The sequence below is a fragment of the Gopherus flavomarginatus genome, unplaced genomic scaffold, assembly GCF_025201925.1.
Source record: "Gopherus flavomarginatus isolate rGopFla2 unplaced genomic scaffold, rGopFla2.mat.asm mat_scaffold_34_arrow_ctg1, whole genome shotgun sequence".
NCBI lineage: Eukaryota > Metazoa > Chordata > Testudines > Testudinidae > Gopherus > Gopherus flavomarginatus.
Window position 1 is genome coordinate 5,842,221 of NW_026115061.1, and position 17,532 is coordinate 5,859,752.

The 17,532-nt window shown below is 40.5% G+C and overlaps 1 pseudogene; it reads left to right on the top strand.

The window, feature by feature from the left end:
* Positions 1-237: 237 nt before the first annotated feature.
* On the top strand, positions 238-10,724 carry LOC127042178 (olfactory receptor 6F1-like; annotated as a pseudogene).
* Positions 10,725-17,532: the final 6,808 nt, after the last annotated feature.

Genomic DNA, 17,532 nt, shown 5'->3' on the forward strand with positions numbered 1-17,532 from the left:
GTACCGGAGTCTACGGGAGAGCGCTCAGTGGTCGAATTATTGTGTCTTCACTAGACACGATAAATCGACCCCTAATGGATCAATCGTTTCAGAGATAAGTGTAGACCTGCCCTAAGTATAATCCCTAGTTTTCGGCAATGCTTTTCATCAGTAGATCTCAAACCATTTTACTAAAATGGGTGAGTAGTGTTATCTCATTTATTTACAGATGGGGAAACTAGAGCACAGACGGTTAATATGACTTTCACACTGTCAATCAGTGACAGATCTGCAACGTACTCCAACTCCTTATTTCCCATCTACCAGACCAGGCTACAGGTGAGATTTCAAGAGCTGCCTAAGAGATTATAGGGCAATTTCTTAAAGGCTTTTAGGTACATAATGGGATTTTTCAAAGCAGTTAGATGTCTAACACCCATTGAAACCAAGGATTTTTAGGTGCATAGATGCTTCTAAAAATCTCATTAGGTGCCTAAATAGCTTTAAAAATCTGGTTCTTAAACAAACAAATGCCCATGAAAATGAATGAGGAATCCATGTGGCAGGAATCCAATGGGCATCCATGTGGCATTTGTGGCTATGAAAACTCAAGTCTACCTCTAAGAGAAATATCCAAACCATTTTTACATTCTTATCTATGTGACTCAATAAATTACAGCAGCAGTGAGTTCCATAGATCTATCATATACATTCAAAAGTTGAGAAAGATGAGTGAAAACCAGGGGGGGGGGGGGGGGGGGGGGAGAGAGAGAGAGAGAGAGAGAGAGAGAGAGAGAGAGAGAGAGAGAGTATGTTACAGATGTACCATTTACTTACTGTGGGGAACCTATTCCTTCCAACCAGATATGGCCCGGTAGGTCACATTACCAAGTATACAAAAAATACGTATTAATACAAGTGGTTTAAAGTGCATTTCTGGGGTGGTCTGTCTGTCTGTCTGTCTGTCTGTCTCTCTAGTGGACCTAGCTTATTAGCTTTTGCTGACAGAACTAACCAGAATTGATCACCTTCACACATTATCTTCTCTCCTTAGAATGAAGTGTTCTTGGACTCTGAGAAAAAAATGCACTGCAAGCAAGGGTGCCATATTTTTTCCTCCAGCTATAAATCAAACATTTAAAGGTTTCATACACAAAATCTTCCTACTTATTGCATAAATTTCTATATTGATTAGAATCTCATTCCATTACCATTTCATCATCATCCTGCTGTCTTTCCCGCTTACCTGCTTTGTTTATGTATGGCAACTCAACAGGTCTTAGAAATAAGAGTAATTTATATTCCTCAGAAATGCTCTTCGGATTTGGTCTCAACAGAATTTCACTGTCTTCTCTAGAATGTGCCAAATCCCTGGCTTAGTAAGGACAGTGTCCTTGGTTAAATAAGAGCACTGGAAGTAAGGAGACCTTGGTTCTGTGTCTCCATTGACTTGCTGATGGACCACTGTGAAATTGTTAAAGTTCTTTGTTCCTTGGTTTCTCCATTTGTAAAAGACAAAGGGTCAGATTTCTAAAGGCATTTAGATGCCTATTGGAATTTTCAGAAGCACCTACGAACCAAAAACTCATTGATTTCTGTGGGTGTTAAGTGCCTATGGACTTTTGTTAACCCCATTAGGTGACTAAATGCTTTTAAAAATGTGGCCCTAAGTAGCTACCCAAAGTTATAGAACTATGTCGAAATTTAGGCAACCTGATAGGTGGTCTAAGATACAGAAGTTTAAAGCACCAGAGGCTAAAGACAGTCAGATGTCTAAAGATAGGCAGATAGGCACCGAGTGGGAATTTCAGAAGAACCTACGCAGATTAAGCACATAACTCCAGTTGAATTCAATGGGATTTAGGTGCCTAGGCCTTTGAAAATCCCACTATACACCTAATAACATTTGAAAATCTGGTTCTAAGATACTTTGGTGCTTCTGAAAAATTTACGTTTAGTGTATACAAAAAGTTGTACTGACCTAATGAAAGGTATGGTTTTATACCAATTTAGTTGTTTTTTTTTTTCATAGATTCTAGGGTCAGAAGGGACCAATGTGATCATCTAGTCCGACTCCCTGCACAAAGCAGGCCACAGAACCCTACCCATCCACTTCTATAACAAACCTCTAACCTATGCCTGAGTTACTGAAGTCTTCAAATTGTGGTTTGAAGACCTCAAGCTGCAGAGAATCCACCAGCAAGTGACCCATACCCCACGCTGCAGGGGAAGACGAAAAACCTCCAGGGCCTCTGCCAATCTGCCTTGGAGGAAAATTCCCTCCCGACCCCAAATATGGTGATCAGCTAAACCCTGAGCATGTGGGCAAGACTCACCAGCCAGCACTCAGAAAAGAATTCTCTGCAGTAACTCAGATCCCATCCCATCCAACATCCCATCACCAACCACTGGGCATACTTATCTGGCAATAATCAAAGACCAATTGCCAAAATTAGGCTATCCCATCATACCATCCCTTCCATAAACTTATCAAGCTTAATCTTAAAGCCAGATATGTCTTTTCCCCACTACTCCCCTTGGAAGGCTATTCCAGAACTTCACTCCTCTAGTGGTTAGAAACCTTTGTCTAATTTCAAGTCTAAACTTCCTAGTGTCCAGTTTATACCCATTTGTTCTTGTATCTACATTGATACTAAGCTTAAATAATTCCTCTCCCTCCCTAATATTAATCCCTCTGATATATTTATAAAGAACAAACATATCCTCCCTCAGCCTTCTTTTGGCTAGACTAAACAAGCCAAGCTCTTTGAGTCTTTCATATGACAGGTTTTCCATTCCTCGGATCATCCTAGTAGCCCATCTCTGAACCTGTTCCAGTTTTGAATTCATCCTTCTTAAACATGGGAGACCAGAACTGCACACAGTATTCCAGGTGAGGTCTCACCAGCGCCTTATATAATGGTATTAACACCTCCTTATCTTTGCTGGAAATACCTCGCCTGATGCATTCTAAAACCGCACTAGCTTTTTTCACGGCCATATCACATTGGCGGCTCATAGTCATCCTGTGATCTACCAATATCCCAAGGCCTTCTCCTCCTCTGTTGCTTCCAACTGATGCGTCCCCAATCTATATCTAAAGTTCTTATTATTAATCCCTAAGTGCATGACCTTGCACTTTTCACTATTAAATTTCATCCTATTACTATTACTCCAGTTTACAAGGTCGTCCAGATCTTCCTGTATGATATCCCGGTCCTTCTCTGTGTTAGCAATACCCCCCAGCTTTGTGTCATCCGTGAAATTTATTAGCACATTCCCGCTTTTTGTGCCAAGGTCAGTAATAAAAAGGTTAAATAAGATTGGTCCCAGAACCGATCCTTGAGGAACTCCACTAGTAACCTCCTTCCAGCCTGACATTTCACCCTTCAGTATGACCCGATGGAGTGTCCCCTTCAACCAGTTCCTTATCCACCTTTCAATTCTCATATTGATCCCCATCTTTTCCAATTTGACTAATAATTCCTCATGTGGAACCGTGTCAAATGCCTTACTGAAATCGAGGTAAATTAGGTCTACCGCATTTCCTTTGTCTAAGTAGTCTGTCACCTTCTCAAAGAAGGAGATCAGGTTGGTTTGGCATGATCTACCTTTAGTAAAACCATGTTGTACTTTGTCCCAATTACCATTGACCTCAATGTCCTTAACTACTTTCTCCTTCAAAATTTTTTCCAAGACCTTACATGCTACACATGTCAAATTAACAGGCCTATAGTTACTCGGATCACTCTTTCTCCCTTCTTAAAGATAGGAACTACGTTAGCAATTCTCCAGTCGTATAGTACAACCCCTGAGTTTACCGATTCATTAAAAATTCTAGCTAACGGGCTTGCAATTTCATGTGCCAGTTCCTTTAATATTCTCGGATGAAGATTATCTGGGCCCTCCGATTTTGTCCCATTAAGCTGTTCAAGTATGGCTTCTACCTCAGATGTGGTAATATCCACCTCCATATCCTCATTCCCGTTTGTCATGCCTAGGTTATCCTTAACCTCCTTTCCATCCTCAGTGTGTAGCGGTCCCACTTCTTCTTTCTTTGTTTTCTTCTTATTTATATGGCTATAGAACCTTTTACTATTGGTTTTAATTCCCTTTGCAAGGTTCACTCTACTTGGCTTTTAGCCTTTCTCACTTTATCCCTACATGTTCTTGACCTCACTAAGGTAGCTTTCCTTGCTAATCCCACCTTCTTCCACTCCTTGTAGGCTTTCAGCTTTTTCTTAATCACCTCTCTGAGATGCTTGCTCATCCAGCTTGGTCTACAACTCCTGCCTATGGTTTTTTTTCCCCTTTCTTGGGATGCAGGCTTCCGATAGTTTCTGCAGCTGCGACTTAAAGTAATTCCAGGCCTCTTCCGCATTTAGATCCACAAGTTCTTCAGTCCAATCCATTTCCCTAAGTAATTTCCTTAATTCCTTAAAGTTAGCCCTTTTGAAATAAAAAACCTTAGTCCCAGATCTATTTTTGTTTATCCTTCCATCTAGTTTGAACTGAATTAGCTCATGATCAATCGAACCAAGGTTGTCCCCTACAAACATTTCTTCTATGAGGTCCTCACTGCTCACCAAAACCAAACCTAAAATGGCATCCCCTCTTGTCGGTTCTTCAACTACTTGGTGAAGGAAACCATCAGCTATCACATCCAGAAAAATCTGAGCCCTACTATTCTTGCTAGCACTTGTCCTCCAGTCTATATCTGGGAAGTTAAAGTCTCCCATGATCACACATTTCCCATTAGTGTTTACTTCCTTAAAAACATTAAAGAGGTCTCTATCCATATCCAAATCAGATCCCGGCGGTCTGTAGCACTCCCTAAGCACTATCTCAGGGGAGGCTTTAGTAGCTTTCTTTCCCAGTGTGATTTTTGCCCAGACAGACTCTGTCTTATCCATTCCATCACTTCTTATTTCTTTACAGTTAACCTCCTCATTGATGTACAATGCTACTCCACCACCTTTGCCTTTATTTCTGTCTTTCCTAAACAGCACATAGCCTTCAATACCTGTACTCCAGTCATGACTACTATTCCACCATGTTTCTGTTATCCCTATAATATATGGTTTCACTTCCTGCACCAGTAGCTCTCGTTCCTCCATTTTGTTCCCTAGGCTCCTCGCATTAGTGTACAGACATCTTAATTTTTGCCGTTTGGCTTCACTCACATTCTGTACCCTGTTAGGCACGGACATTCTACCACCAACATCACCTGTTAGTCTGTTATCTACACTACCCTTCCTCCTTATGCCAATTCTTCTGTACACGGCTGTATCCCCTCTTACTTTGTTTACTTCCCTCTCAAGGTTAAATTCCGCCGTGGAGATCTCCCGAACTTCTCCCAACCATCTCCCCCAAATTTCTAGTTTAAAGCTCTCTTAATCAGGTCGGCGAGCCTCCATCCTAGAAGTTTATTTCCCTCCTTGCTCAGGTGAAGTCCATCCCAAGAGAACAGTCTTCTGTCCGTAAATGCTTCCCAATGGCCGTACATCCCAAAGCCCTCCTTATAGCACCACTGCCTGAGCCATCTGTTGATTGCCATAATCTTGTCACACCTTTGTCACCCTTCTCTAGGAACTGGCAGAATCCCACTGAAGATCACCTGAGCCTCGATTTTCCTTAAGCGTCTTCCCCAGTCTGGCATAGTCTCCCTTGATACATTCCAGAGAGTATCTAGCCGTATCATTTGCTCCCACATGAAGGACAATCAACGGATTCTTCCCTGCTCCCGCTAGTATCCTTTTCAGCTGCAGGTCCACATCCCATATCTTAGCACCCGGCAGACAGCACACCCTTCTGTTCTCCCGATCAGCTCTAGTTACAGGCCTGTCTATTTTTCTCAGTAAGGAGTCTCCAATCACGTAGACCTGCCTTTTCCCGGTGACAGTGCGCTTCTCCGGTCTATCTCCCACACCCACCGGCTGCAAGTCCTCTTGATTCCTATTCCCCCTTGCAATCCTCCTGGGGCTTATATTTGGTGTTGCCTCCATTGACTCCTCCCCTCCTCTTGCAGGACTATCAGCTCTTCTCTTTTTCCTTGCCCTCTCTCCTTCAGCGACCACCTGCTGTGCCCCTTCTTCATTTTCCAACTCTGCAAACCTGTTCCTGAGTTCTATTTCTCCTTCACTGGCCCGTCTTTTCCTCTGCCTGGTTCTCTTAGTCACATGTTTCCACCGTTCACTTTCCTCCCCCAGCAGTCTCTCCTCTGAATTCTTTGGTCCTGCTTCCATCTGCACGTCTGAGCTTATCCCTTCAGCCCCCTCGTGTCTGTGCTCCATCGTCTGCTCAAACCCCCTTCTGAACTCAACCAGAGTTTGCACCTGCATCTCCAGTCCTCGGATCTTCTCTTCCATCAGCTCTATCAGGCGGCACTTCATGCAGACAAAGCTCTTCTCAGGCGCCCCCTCCAGGATCATGTACATGCCGCAGCTTCCACATCCAGTCATCCTCATTGTGTCTTTCACTGCTACCTCTGTATCAGTCATGGCCTTCCCACCTGACGCCTGGTAGTCAACACAACACAATCCCCCAGCAGGCACCAGACCACCACCCTATCCCTTGACTTGCTTGTCGGTTCCTCTGTCTTAGTCTCCCCTGCAACTTCCCCCTGGAAACTCCCACTGAAACTCCCCTGTTTACAGCTCTGGTTGCTGGCTCCTGTGCTGCTGCAACTGTCTGTCCGGCTGCCTGACTGGCTGGCTCCTTATATAGGACCCCTAATCAGGTAAGCCCCGCCTCCTAATCAGGGCTCCGCTGCTTTCCCAGCACACTACCCCTAGCAGCCTCCACACACACACACACACACACACACACACTACACAATACAATCCACAAACTACACATTACAATCCACAAACTACAAACTACACAGACCTGCTCCTCCAACAGAACTCTCACTGAAACTCCTCAGGCAACTTTGTGTGTGGACATTACTATATTGATTTAAACCTCATTTATATTACTTCTCAGGTGCAAACTGAACTGATATAACCAGTTTTCAACCTAAGAGTCCACAAAGGCACCAAAGTTGCAGTGGACCAAATAAACATATTTAAGTTAAGATGCTGTGTCTTTTCCTTATATACAAGCCCTAGGGCCAGACTTTTAAAGTATTAAGCACCTAGTGGAATTTTCAAACCTTCTAGTTGCCATGAGTGCAGGGGACTGGACTAGATGACCTCTCAAGGTCCCTTCCAGTCCTAGTATTCATGAGTCCTACTATTCTATGAGTCGATAGATAGATAGATAGATAGATGGATAGATAGATAGATAGATTAATTTAAATTTGAGTTGGGCACCTAACTCCCTTAGTCTCCTTTGAAAATCCCAGCCTAAATCTCTGTAAGGGGAAGGAAGATCCGGTGCATAATTTTAGCAATTATTTTACCCCTTACTTAAATGTTACTCAGTCCTTAGCCCAGCAAATTCCCATTGTATTTACCAGGATAATGCCTGATACTGCTCAGTAATTTTCACATCCATGTGGATGGTTAATGCTCTGTCCAGGTCAGGATTTCATGAGCACAATGACAACCCAGTGGAACTGGATAGCTAAGCACTGGGGCTGAGATCCTCAAAGGTAGAAAGGTACTAAAGAGGCAAGCAGGTGCCTAGCAGGGTTTCCAAAAACATCTTGGTGTCTAACTTCCATTGAAGTCCCTAGAATTCAAACTATAGTATATTAAAGTACACTAGGGAGCCTTAGGGTAAAATTTTCTAAAGCATCTAGGTGACTTGGGAGCTTCTGTCTCATTGGCTGTTTAGTCAATTAGCTGAACTTGAAATTTTAACTGTAAATCCTATTTTCAAAAGTGATTTAGGGCTGGATTAGTCAAGGTATTTAGGCACCTACTGGGATTTTCAGAACACCTAGGTACCTAAAACATTGGTTTATATTGAAATGGGAGGAAATATAATTGTTGATTGCCTGTGTTAATTAGACTTTGACAAAAAAAAACGTAAGGCTGGGATTTTCAAAGGTGTCTGAGGGAGTTAGGCACCCAACTCCATTACATTTCATAACTCCCTTAGGATCCTTTGCAAATTCAAATCCAAATAGGGGAGGGGACCAAATTTAAGTTATAAATTAACCTGATATTGTAACTTTAATAAAAAATCAGAATAGCAAATACAAGCAATCAAACAAAATTCTGAACGTTCACTGTAAAAGTCATTGATAGATTTCAGGTTAGGGACAACTTTTTCAAAAGTGGCTTCTAATTCTGAATGTCCCAAATTTGAGACTTCAGCATTAATCCATCTATGAAAGAAACTTTTGGCCAGCACTCGAATCTGATTTTTTTTTCTGAAAGTGTTTTAGAAACACGGCATATCACAGTTTTGCTGTATTTGTGGGGTTTGTGGTTTGTTTAGCACAGATGTCTAAGAGTGAGGATACCTGGATTCTGTGCCTAACTCTTTTAGAGACACATAAAATAGCTGTTATATCAGTACTCTTGGGTTCTATTTCCACTCCTTGAGGGGAGTTAGGAGAGTGGTTGGAGCAGAGTCGGGGGCTGAGAAACAGGGCTCCTGGGTTCTGTTCACAGTTCTGGTTGAGAAGTAATGTTCCACTGACTAAATGGGGAGAAGAACTGCAGACTCTTGGCACAGCTGGTCAAGAATGTTTGAAATTCAGTTTAGATTAAATTCCTCATGAGATATAAAAATTCTGATTAAAAAGGGATGCATTTTTTGTGATTTCTTTTAAGGAAAATTACTTCCTGTTTTTTGGTCCTCTCTGGCCCTGAGCTTAACTGTAATTGGCTCATTTCATGACCTTGTACACCTCAGTCTCAATTTGTCAAAGGAGGTTGAAACTGACTCATTATTTTCAACCACCAAAAATGAATGCTGGTTTATATATGTAAATTGTTATTTATGCTCAAAAATTAGGCAACTGTCCTTTGAACTGCAACTTTGTATAATATCCCCACTCCAACTTGGGACTTCAGCAGGCTTAGAACCTGAGACTTCCTGCACAAAAAGAACTAAATGCTCTATTAACTTACCTCTGCTCCCTTTGGCTCAATGACAAAAAACCTCTTGACTTCCTTGGAAGCAGAATTAGGCCTATATTGAGAACTTTTGAAAAGCTCACTCTATTTAGCAGGGATTTTCAGAAAACACTGTGGTTTTTTGTTGACCTCTTACTGACTCTCAGAGATTACTGAATGCCAAACACCCACAGGTCCCATTTGAAAATGATTTTGCTCCTGAATCTTGAATAATTTACAGGAAAAATGTTACTCTCTGTTGAATATTTGGGTTTTTTTGTCAAATATACAACCCCACACACATCCCAAAACCACCTTTTTTTTTGAAAATTTTCAATTTAAAACAACAATATAAATTAAAATAAAATAAATCTTGGGCTTTGGATGCTGACCATGGGAAAAAATATGTTTCTTTGACAAAAACTAAAAATTGTGTTTTTCAAGGAACACCTGAAAATGGAATTTCTATCATGAAAGTTTATTTTTTGTCAAAAAGCTACTTTCCACTGAAAAAAAGTTTCCACGGGAAAATTTATGACAAGCTTAAAAATCACCCTGTGAGCAGGAAGGCTCCAGAAATGTAATAGCAATATCATATTTTCAGCCTTAAACTATTATTTCTTGCCTCCTTTAATTATCTGCTTTTTCTGTGCAACAAAATCATCTGCTTCCCACAAAGCCATGGTTATGTTTAATCATTTTAATTTCATGTCTTCATTTGTTTTGGCAGGGAAAACAGCTGACCGCACTAGAAAAGGGCAATCACACCATTGTGAAGGAATTTATTCTCCTGGGATTCCCTGGGACCCAATATTTGCAGATCTCACTCTTCGTGCTCTTCCTTGTCATGTACATCTTGACAGTCACAGGAAATGTGTCGATCATAGTCCTAGTGGCAACCAGACGTCACCTCTGCATCCCGCTGTACTTCTTTCTCTGCAATCTCTTCTTCCTGGAGGTATGGTACACCACAGCTTGTATCCCAAAGACACTTGCCAACCTTGTGTCCCAAAGCAAATCCATCTCCTTCAACAGCTGTGTCCTACAGATGTATTTTGTTTTCTCCCTAGGATGCACAGAGTATTTTCTCTTGGCTGTCATGGTCTATGACTGCTATGTGGCTGTATGCTATCCATTATACCACAGCTCCATCATAAACAGCACCTTGACTGCTCAGCTGACTGTTGGCTCTTGGCTGAGTGGTTTCCAACTGTTTCTGTCCCAGCATTTCTGATCACCAGGTTGCCCTTCTGTGGCCCTATGGTCATCAATCACTTTTTTTGTGACTTAGCACCTTGGACAGTACTTGCCTGTGCGGATACCTACTTTGTTGATCTGGTGGCCTTTATCATCTCATTCATCATCATCCTGGGCTCCTGTGTCATAACCCTGGTATCCTACTTCTACATCATCTCCACTATACTGAGAATACCATCAGATAAAGGATGGAGAAGGGCCTTTTCAACTTGCTCTTCCCATCTCACAGTCATGATTATCTGGTACAGTTCGACCATTTTCCTACATGTCAACCCTTCCATGCAGAACTCATTGGAATTGACCAAAATAGTCACTGTCTTGAATACTATTGTCACATCCCTGTTGAACCCTTTCATCTACACACTGAGGAACCCAGAGGTAAAAGAAGCCCTGAGACTTGTATTCAGGGAAGTGATGTTTTTCAAAATGTCCTGGAGGTCATTGACTGTCATCGAATATGTGGTGAAAGAAAAATAAAGTCTGAAAATGGAAGATATACCAAAGTTCATAGTGTACTGGAAAAAAATCCCACAATCCCTTAGAGCCAGAATTCTAGAGATAATTAGATGCCTAGCTCCAATGGAAATCAATGTGAGTTAGGTGACTAAATACCTTTAACAATCTGGTCCTTAGTGTCTCACATCCTTGAACATTTACAATCAAATTGCTAAACATATTTAGGTGCCTAATGGGATTTTCTATGAGTTTTAAAGGCCTAGATGGTTTAAAAAAAAACAACCTAAGCACCTAAATACCTTTCAAAATCCATCCCTTATGTTACTTCGCATTTAATTTACAATGAAGCAAATCACACATGTGCCAATTATTTATTTATATTAAAGCATGGCCTATGTAGATGGTATAGATACAGATTATATTGATAGGCTTGACAGAGTATATCTATGTTTATTTTTAAGCATTTAAAATATTGTCTATATTTTCACACTTGCAGGAAATTACTGTGGTGTGTCACACAACAAGGTGGGTCAGAGAATAATTACTTAATGAAGACTGATTTTTTGAAAAGTTAGAACATTATAATGATTAAAACTCAAATTGTCACCATCACAAGTCAAAATATACACAGTATATTCCTAAATCAAAGTTCAATAAGCTTAGGAGCAGTATTTTTCTTACATTGCTTATCTGTACATTTCTATTTTTATTGATGGAACCATTTTGGGTATGTGTGTGTGGGGGGGTGTCAGTTGACAGTCTCTATGGTGAAAATGGCATTTACTGATATAAATGTAATCCTTCCAAACCTAGCTATAGACAAAGATAAACCTACAGGAACTTCAGATCAAGACCACAGTGGATTTTGATGGGGATTCAGCATAAAATTCCAGTTCTAGTTCCAGACTGGATAGAAACCCAGATGGGTATTTTTGAAGGCTTCTTTCTTTCTTTCTTTCTTTCTTTCTTTCTTTCTTGTATTGCAAAATTTTGTAAATATTGATTTCACAAGGATTCTGCCAGTTTAGACTGAAGATATGTGAGGATAGCTTGCAAAATTTGGATGATCTCAAAACTGAATCCAGAATCTTAGTCCTGATTCACCTTTAAAATCAGATGCAAATCATAATATAATACCCTGGCTTAATGCACAAGATGGCACTTCCCCTAGTCGTTACTACAACAGTCTTCTACTTCATCACAGCTAGAGAAGTTAATTTTTTAGCTCCATTGCTAAAGGCTTGTGTCTTCTGTCTTGAAAGTTCCAAGGTCATGGAAATCCTCAATTTACAATAAGCCTAGATCTAATCAGGATTTGAATTCACATGTTGCGTGCTCTATCTACTTTTACTAAGAGTTCCTTATTGTCTTGTATTATCACCTCCTTCTATGGTGACATTTATCTGGTGGTGCTTTTGGAAGTGGCTGAGAGAAAATAAGACATCCAACTTCCTTCCATAACTTGAGGTTTGAGAAATTTCACAGAACATCTCCTTTAATTTTCTAAATGCCTTTGCACTTTCTGAGTTCATTCATTGTGAATACAAATATCAAAAACAGAAGGCCCAGAGGTGTCCTCATGCTACCTTCAACCTGACTGGGGCCATGTTGCACTGGGATTCTCAAAAGAAAAGAAATATTGGAAGACTACAGAGGTTGGGAGAAAATTTTTTGGGAAAAAATCATTATTGCTAAGTCCAAGTATTGACAAATCATGAATCAGGGCCCCCCAAATCATAAGATTAGCTTTAAATAATAAATGTGGGGTTCTTTTTAATTGCTGTCAGGTTTTTGAGTCTACAGGGTGCATTTACTTCATGTTTTTGTTTTCCTCTGTAACCATGAGTGTGTCCTGGTGGCAAAAAGACTGGACTGCAACAAGATGAACTCAGTTCTATTCCTGGTTCTGCTGTTGGTTTGGTGGGTGACTTTGGGCAGGTAATGGCATTGCTCTGTGCCTCAGTTTCCCCATCTGTAAAATGGGGATAATGATACTCACCTCCTTTATACTGTGTTTTGTGATCTATGGATGAAAAGAACTACCTAAGAAAGAGGGATTATGATTATTTAAAAGAAAATATGAAAGCTGAAATATTGATTCAAGCAGTTAAGAAATATAACAAATATTGTGAGACAGACAGTAAAAATCATAAGATCCTAGCCCCACTGAAATCAACTACAGAACTCAATTTCAGTGGGGCCAGGAGTTCACCCCATATTGTCCAGAATTTTATCTTAACCCAACATTTAAACCTTTTGAGGCTTGTCTGGTGTATAGGGTCAGATCTTCAACTGTCCATTTATAGTAGATTAGCATTCAGGCTACAAGATGTACTTAAAACATATGGATGTGTTATGTACAATTAATATCTCTTCATTAAATAACATGGAACTGGTTAAAGTTTTGTGCAATCTGATTTACCTAATATTCAAGTAAAGATCATTGTAAGTGGTCACTCACTGATTCACGTCATCAGTGTCCATGTTTCCATTGAATCTTGAGCCCATTGGGTTTTGTGGGTGTAAATTCTAATGTTGCTATGTATTCACAGATATTAGAACAGTGAAGTGACTCTGAAATGTGCTGCTTTTGTGGATATGTATCACTTTGTCTGGGCCTAGTGCAGGCTGTTTTCAAAATGTTAAAGGTTATGAAAATGATATGTACAAGGAAGATTGTGTCAAGAAATCATTCTCAACCAATTTAGTTTATTCTGTGAATTCGACTTCTGTGAGACACTATGCACCTTATCAGTCTGGATTTATTTATTGTTGGAATACCTAGATAGCACAATACATTAGATTAGATAGATAGATGTGTATCGGGACACAGAGAGAGAGAATTTTTGTTAGCTGTGATCTCCATACAACTGATACACCTTCATTTTCCCTGATACTAGAATAAATTTTTACTGGTAGCTTTGGTAGCTGGTAGCTTGGCAAATATGGATGTTTTCATTGGAATTTCTAGATTGTGCTTCACTGGACCATCGGAGCACCTGAAACAATTCAGGATAGGTCATTTGATAGTTCACAAGGATAAAAGAATCATTCAAGTTACTGATTTCACAAGGTACTAAACTCAATGTACAGTGATAGCAAGACATAGAAACACAACAATTAATGTGGATGAGGGTCCTGATCATCTCATAGGATATGATTTTTATTGCGGCTTTTTGTCTAATGTGCAGTATAAAATCCCATGTTCATAGTTTGAGGATCTGATTGTTTAAATTAAAGACTTATCCTTCTTATGGAGTGATTATCAAGTTGGGATACAAGCTTGGGTACTGATGTTACATAGGGACATTGACCCAAATTCACATCTGGTGTAACTCCCTTGACTTCGGAGAATTTGCCCTAGTGTCTCCCAGGAACAGAGCAGGTGTACAAAAATCTACTTCGGCATCAGCCCTATATAAATACAAACCAGGAATATAAATTACACTTTAAAGTAAGAGTACTGCAGTTAGAGTGTCGTTACAGTGCAATGGCCCTGTAATGACAGTGTGCTTGTGTTTTTTCAATATCTGTGAGCACCACTGAACCATATAATCAGGAAGTTTGCTACATAACTGAGAGCAATGGCAGAGGCTGGGATTTTCAGGGCAGCCCGCAGGAGTCTGGCATCCAGATTCCATTAACACTTTTAGCTAGCATCAGTACAGTTTGGTTAAGACACTTGAGCTGGATCCTCAGCTGGTGTAAATCCAATGGAGCTACACCAGCTCAAACCAGCTGAAGATATGCCCTTGAAAACACCAAGAAGAACAGCCAAATGCATTCATAATTAAATCTGTTATGTAGCTGTTCTTCAGTGTATATGATTTTCTGGAAAATACATATTGAAAACATAAGCATGTGGTAATTACAATGTAACTAAACTGTTATTACAGCACCCTTATTGTGAAGCATGACTGGACATGAACATCATTTACTGCTGAACACATTTTTGTTTTCATTTGACACTTGGGCTGATCTTATAAAAGCGACCTAGAGGATTTGGAACCCAAAAGACCAGATTTTTAAAGGCATTTGGGTGCCTAGTGGGATTTTCAAAAGCATCTGGTTGCCTATATCCAAGAGTGTTAGGTTACTTAATGGTTTTGAAAATCCCTCTAGGAACCTAAATACCTTTAAAAATCTGGCCCAAACTCTCTTACTTAGCTTTTAATATCTCATATTTGTACTTCTTGGAACATTGTTTCTTACTTTCCCTTGTTATTCTTTCAAGTCTATTTTGATTCTTCTTTTCTACTTCTGTATATTTGTATATGGCCCATTCTTACTCTTAAATGGTTAAATAAAGTTTATATTTTTGTTTGTTTTTCCCTTGTGTTGTGGAGAGGGCGTTATTTAAAAGTACGCTAGTAACGCACTGCACAAAATGGTGGAATAAAGCCTAAGGGATCAACCTTTATAGCATGTGTTCTATGTTATCAGTGAGACCCAGGAAAACAACTCTTTGGGGTTAACAACTGGGGAATCTGTCTATGTACAATTTATGAATTCTTGTTGATCCTGTGAAACTGCTGTATCATTGAATGCATCAGTGTATGTGGAGTTAGCAATCTACTGTCAGGGTTGTGTCACGTATTTCCCAGAACAGGGAAAATGGAGGGTCATTCGTCTTAATAGCTCCCATTCATGTGGAAGCATCTCAGGAAAATGAAACACAGAGAAACTAGTCTGACTAAGATTATCTGCAAGGCTAAGGTTCATTGGAGCAGGAACTGAAACTGGAACTCCCAGGTGAGTATGCAAATCACTAGGCTATAGAGTCGTTCTTACTCTCTCTCTCTCTGGCCCACTGAATATTTAAATATTTTATAAAAAGTAGAACAGCTGCAACAGGAAAGAGACCCATCCCCAAAGGCCCTAAACCCAAGTGGTTAGGGCACTCATGTGGGAGTGGGGTTCAGGTTCTTGCTCTGGACAAGTGGAGTAGGGATTTAAACTATGGTCTTCCATACGCATATAAGTGCTGTAACCACTGAGCTATTAAATATTGGAGGGCAGCATGCTATCTCCTTCTACCTGGTGTAAGCACCTGTCTCCACTAGGGGCTTCCCAGCTGAGAATATCAAGCAGAGATAGGTGCCTCCCTCTGACCTGGATTTAGACACCTAATCCCCTTTGAAGGGCAGAATCTAGTCTGCACTCCTTTCCTTGTAATTGCCTTTTGGTTAGCTGAGGCAGCTCTTCGTGCCACATTCTAGCTTCTCTGAATCTTACTCTTAGGTGCACAACTCTCCCCATGCATTATATATGGTTATGCTGGGTGCCTAATTCCAATGTGCAACCTAAACTCCCTTTATGGATCTAGCCCATGCATTGGTTACACTCAGGTCACAATGTTCAACTTTCTGTTACAACCACAAGACCTACAACCATCTCCCATCCCCCAGTGAAAGGTGAGGTTTTGATTTAATAACATGAATCCAGAATCTTGGTCCCTAGGCACAATACTGCCTGCGGCTTAGCACATTATCAGGAAGTCTGTAAAATTTTGCTGAGATCAAATCCATAGGGGCAGGGCTGGGGAGGAATATAAAATGAGCTTCCTCCTCAAACCTTTTCACTTGCCATAAATTTGTCAGCCAAAGGCAATCCCTGCTGGCAGATGCTGAGCTTCTGAAGGGGATGAGGGTCTAACCAATACAGAAATAGACACAGTTTTCCAGAATCTTTTGGTTATGAAATGTTCAAATATTCAATTTATGAGACATTGTGGATGTGTGCAACTGGTCGTTCCTTCCTAAGTGGAGTATGTTGCATTTGTCTTTACGGAATTTCATCCTATTTAGTTCAGACCATTTTTCCAGTTTGTCCAGATCATTTTGAATTATAATCCTATCCTTCAGGAGTGAGGAATCATTAAACTGATATACACAAAGTAAGTATATTTCACCGTGCTGTTTTTGGTTTGGTTTTGTTTCTTACTTATGCTGTAAACCCTGGCATGAATAGAAGGACATATTGGGCTTGATGCCCCTTCCATACCAATCTGACAGTGGTGTAAATCCACTCACTGAAGTGAAATAACTTCTGATTTACATCAGGCTAAGTGGCAGGAGAAATTGCCCCATTGATGCCCATGGAGTTACTCTGGATTTACACTGTGGTGTGTAAGCGGAGAATCTTCTCCCTTTTCCTCAGAGGCCAGATTCCTAATGTGCACTGGTGTGAGTGAATGGAGAATGAGCCCCATTTACTTCAATAGAATTACTCTTGATTTACACCAAGGTGAGTGAGAAGGGACTAAAATGTCTCTTTAACATGTGACACTCACTGCAGCAGTAATTTACTGAGGCAAATAAATAAGATCACACAGATTTATCTTAAGTAAGTGTAGTAACCCTCACCCTGACACAAGCAGCTGCAGAGGATGCTGTCCTGGGGAGAGAGGTGGCCAGTGAGAGGGCAGCTCGAACTGGGAAGGGGCTCAGAATCCGCCCAAAGGGGCAGGTGGAAACAAGCTGTGAGAGGAGAAGAATCTAGATTCTGAGCTGGCGGATGAAGTGGAACTTGGGGTAGGAGGTGAGGTGATAAAATACGAGAACAATAGAAGAATAGAAGTCAGGGACTGGGAAGTGGAAAGAAGGAAAGAAGAAAAATAGGAAAGGTTTCAGGTCAGGAGAAGCCAAAAAAAGTAGACCTGGGTATGTGAGCTGACACTATTAGAGAAGGGAAGTAGAGGGAAATAATAGCTACAGATGCACCAGAAAGAGAGCATCAAGGGACAAAAACTGAAAGGAGATATAATTGGTGAAAAAGGGAATTGATCAAAAAGTTGTGTTAGATGAAAACAGGTCCTGAAAACAGTAAA